This window comes from Pseudomyrmex gracilis, unplaced genomic scaffold (assembly GCF_002006095.1).
Source record: "Pseudomyrmex gracilis isolate BER0280 unplaced genomic scaffold, ASM200609v1 scaffold_1413, whole genome shotgun sequence".
Lineage (NCBI taxonomy): Eukaryota > Metazoa > Arthropoda > Insecta > Hymenoptera > Formicidae > Pseudomyrmex > Pseudomyrmex gracilis.
Window position 1 is genome coordinate 20,883 of NW_018021997.1, and position 5,222 is coordinate 26,104.

Genomic DNA, 5,222 nt, shown 5'->3' on the forward strand with positions numbered 1-5,222 from the left:
GTCGAATCGTACGGTGTCGAATAATTTTGTGTCGAATAAATCTGTGTCGAATCGAGCGGTGTCGAATCGTACTGTGGTCAATAGAGTATCACCCGGTAGAGATACACACACAAGCGATAATATGTGACCGGCCCAGTGGTCTCGCGGCTTGAGTGCAGGGACTGCAAACCCGGAGGTCCCGAGTTCGAATCCGCTCACCACCTAAGGATTTTTTTCCGGGTCGGTCTCTTTCAACCGAATTTTCGGTTGATTGGCGAACTGAATCGGGGCTCCAAAAATTAATTTGGGTGTAATCCCAGATTAATTCTTCTCCCACAAGGCGATCATAGTCACAATATCTCGAGCACGAGCCTGACACAGGGCGGCACGCCTTCTGTGAAAGACGGCCGTGTATCGCGTGGTAGTAGGAACGAAACTGCACAATTTAGATTTCGTATAAAAAACTACCTGTAGAAGCAGTACCCTATACATACTCTTCCACCAAGATTTCGACAGTAAAAACCTATGAAACTAAGCCTAAGAAAAACACTTGATTCGTAATTAAATATAAGCCTAATAAGATACACTCTTCTGGCATTTCTATACCCCTAATTAAAAAAAAAAAAAAAACAGCAATAATATGTCTGCACTTTTTTACGAGCGCACACGGACAGTAGGTCTGTTCTTTTTACTTAAACTGGCTACACTAGTTCAGAGATTATCTTTCTTCTTCCAATGTGAAGTGAAAAAGATGAATTCAGAACTAGTGCAGCCAGTTCAGGTGAAAAAAACAGACCTACCTAGTGATTCTCGCTTGTGTGCATATTCCCACCAAGTCAGTGTTCTCATAGCACGGAATAGAACCATGTCCACGAAAAGCAATTACACACTTTCTTATGGCCGCTTTTCTTCTTTCTGTTGGTAGCTAAACTATGGTTTATGGCACATAAAGCACGTAAAGTATAAAAAGTTTTAGTACTGGCAGTGAATATCAGAACACAGGCTGTGTTTCACAATTCGATTGTTAGTTGACGTGTTCAATGACAAGTGATTGTTATTGAAATATATATATAGTGTGTTTGGCTTTCTATCTGACATCTCTTCTACACATAAGTATAAATAAAAAAATATTTAATTTTTGTCTGTATATACTCGAGTTTATATATGATGGAAAATAGACAAAGTTTTGATATTAAACAAATACAGAGCTTTATTTCTAAACCGATCCGTCTACAAGCTCGTTTGTTGTCTCTTTGTTCGATCACCGCTCTGCAACTCTTTTTTTCACATGGCAACATCGTTCCTTTTTCAAACATCAAGTCTCCATTACTTTACTTTTCTTACTCGCTTTCACAATCTAAGTTTCTCTTACAATTCTATATATATATATATTTATGAACTCGAGTATATACGGACAGAAATTAAATATTTATTTTTTGTTTTATATATGTAGTCAGTGGTAGAAGAACAATTCTAGCGAGAGGGAGAGAGAGTAAGAAAGAAAAATAAATAAGAAAGACGAATCTAGGTATGTTAATAAATTGTTGCATTTGTCAGAAAAATCGGCTGTCTAATATAAAATATTGTATAAATTTTGAGAAGCTCATTTATTTTTTACCAAATAAGTTATAATTGTACTTTAGCATATTTTTACGAGTTTTTTAGAAAGTCACAAAAACTTAATTAAAGTGTAAACTTGAAATTTTAAGACTTTTTATACAATATAAAATGATATACAAAGAATGTGCGCTTTTCTTAAAAAAATGGAAAAAATTGTCAATATTAATATTTGTTTATGACGTGTGTGCGTGTATGAGTGTGTTGTAGGTTTGAAGAATTTACAAATTTTTTTTACTTTTATACAGATAGTCGCTGATTTTTTGTCAGTCGGATATATTTATTCTAGCCGCCATCTTGTAAACAACATGTATAAGACAATTACTCGAGGAGTGCAGGGGATTTAACGGTTAATAAGAACCTTACGCTGGATGTTTGTTAGAGGGGGAAACGGACATTTTTATGTGATGCAGGGCACTTATGTGACGGGCAGGGGTCCGATAGCACAGATTTCTTTTGTGCAGATTGATTTATTATGTACTCACAAAAAACATTTAGTGTAAGACTTCTATAATTGTTACATTTCGCGTTTTTAAACTTTCAAAGCCTAAACTCTTACCTGACATAAATTATGTTCATGTTGTAAATGTGTAGGCAGGGAGAAGCTACGCCCTCTTCCAAGAAAGGCTTCGTCTTCCTGCACCCTTCCCGGATAATCGTAGAAAACGCTTTTTTACATCTTTCAAAATGGCGACTTGAATATGTTCAAATGACAAAAAATTCTTTCACATTTGTTTTCAGCGACTAAAAATACGTAAAGATATTAAGTGTCACAAAGATCGAAGAGAGAGTAACTTTTATGCAAGTTTACCGTCGGTGAAAATACAGAATGAACAATAAAAGATACAAAGTATCTTTTTATTTTCAAAACGGTATATATAACTTTTTGTAAAAAATAGCATAAATATGAATAGTATAAATATGAATCTTATTTGTTAAGATTTTTTATGAGCTAATAAAAACTGTTAAAAAGTTGTGCCAAAGTTTAATGGTGATTAACATAAATATACATATATAAACATTTTATACTAAAGTTTAATTTTTTGTTGAAATAACTATTTCTGCAAGTACTTGTATACAAGGCTGCCCCTATATTTGTCAGTACAAACAAGGCTGCGCCTATAAACATTTGCTGTTTCTGCACCAATAAAAACAGGCTGCTCAGCGCCTATAACAATTGGCTGCTTCTGCGCCAATAAAATTAGGCTGCTCAGCGCCTATAAGAACAGGCTGCTTTTGCACCTATAAGAACAGACTGTTTTTGCGCCTATAACAACTGGCTGCTTTTGCGCCAATAAAATCAGGCTGCTCAGCGCCTATAAAAACAGGCTGCTTTTGTGCCAATGAGAACAGGCTGTTTCTGCGCCAGTAAAATTGGATGCTTTGCGCCAAAACAAAGGTATTCTTTGCCTATAATATAAAGTTACTAGTTCAAATTTATAAAGTTGCTCTTGCTGCGATTTTTACAACCCTGATACGTATTATATATATATATATATATATATATATATATATATATATATATTGTGACGTTTTTCTAAGTTCTTTGCAAATTTCTCGCGTCGCTCCGCCCGAACGGAAGTTCGCAAGATCGGGAACGTCTGTATCGGCAGAAGAGAAAAGGGTGGTCAACCGAGCACACCACTGCGCCAAGCCGACAAATCCTTTGTAAAAATTCTAGGCGCCAGACGCGTAACCGCGTCAAAATATGCGTCGCTCGACACAACGGGCCGACTAGCTTTCTTTGAACGGAGAGGGGTTGGGTCTATTGTCTTTAGCTTCCAGGCTGTCCCTCCAAGAATGGAAAGAAATTGCGCGGACGAAGTAAAGGGACGTAAACAGGCGCTAGAGTATCTAAGTTAACAATTGTATTAAGATTAAACAAAAGAATTACGAAATAAAAGAAAATAAAAATAAATGAGAATTTAAACAAATTAAATAAAATCAATAGCAAAGAATGGTACACAGCAAGCAATCAAGAAAGGACGCAAATACGCAAAGATAACAGATCACGCCGCCACGTCGCGCGGCCAAGACGAGATATCAAACAAGGTCGAACGGTTAATGATTCGACAGCGGTAGCTTGGCGTGCATAACCGCGTTCCCTCGCAAGGATAATTAGGGATTGCGCTTCTCAATTCTGGCGGTAATATAGCGCAAACGTACTGCCCACCCACGGCGACAAAGCTTTCGCCGGCTGATTTTAGCAAGAAGCAAACAAGCAGGGAGCAAGCGGTGTTGATGAGACGCAAGGCGTTCTCCGTTAACTTCCCGCCGGGCAACGCGATTCAATGAGAAAAATCGGCAATTATTACGACCGCGCTAAGACTCTCGCAAAAGCGAGGTCGATACGACAGCACCGCGAATCTCGCGCCTCAAAATCGATACGACAGCCTTAAGGATCTCGGTACAGCAAAATCGATACGACAGCCTTAAAGATCTCGATACAGCAAAATCGATACGACAACACGCGATGTAGCAGCGCAAAAAAAAAGATTTACAGAAGCTACACAAAAGTCTCACAAAATGATTTGCTACTTGGCACTTCCCGAGCGGCTCCAGGGCTTGTCACAGTATTCAACAGAATACTCGCAAAATCTGAACGCACTTAAACCTACGAAGAAATACCACGAAGCCCCGTGAATCCGATTCTAGCCGCCCTCCAAAGAACTAATATGGCGAAAGTTTCGTCCTTGCCTGACACACAACGCGAAAATTTGGCGACTAGCCTCGACACGGAACTCGGCACGCAGATTCGTGGCTACAAAAAACGCGGCACCTCACCGGATATCGTCGTCCTGTGACATAACTTCTTTTCTCTCGGTTATTCTAAAAACGGTACTTTCCGGGAGTCCTTCCGTGCGTCTGACTCTCACAAAGGGTAGCAACCAAAAGAGCGAGGATCGCAATCGATTCGGGGTCGATGTGCCGCTAGGATCGCGCGGAGTCGGCCTCGCCAGCCAATCAGAGCGCGGCGTTTTATCAAGCTCGGCGCTCGCGGTCCCGCGAGCTACAAGGGCCCGACCCGCGAATTATGAGCGTGCTTCCTCTTTGCAGGGTTTCTCTTTCGCCTGTCCGATCGTATCTTGCCCGGCTGGCTGGGGCGGACTTCCAGAAGGTCCCCTGTCGGTTCCGAAGCTCCTCAGAGCTGGTAGCTGGCCTCAAAAGACAGATTTGTCCGCTGTTAGTTACAGGTGGTTACTGCCGCCTGGCGACGCTGTCGTTCGCGTGCCGCTTGCGCTCCCTGGCGTAAGAGGTTGAGCCTGTCCGCTGAGTCAGGGCCGTAGTCTCTGGGCGCTGCCACTGGTGCTTCCTCGATCTCCTTTGTTTCTGGCTCGCTCCTTGTCCTTCTCCAGATTTCATGTCTGCTCGTCTCCCTCGGTGTCCTCCGGCGGGGTGAACGCTCGGGGGGGTGAAGCGTCATATTTTACATAATAAGAAAAAAAATACAAAACAAAAAGAAATAAGCAACTAAAACAAGATACGGTGTGTAAGACCTAAAGGATCCTGGCGCTTAAGACCGGCACACACTTGGGTGATACTCTATTGACCACAGTACGATTCGACACCGCTCGATTCGACACAGATTTATTCGACACCAAATTATTCGACACCGTACGATTCGA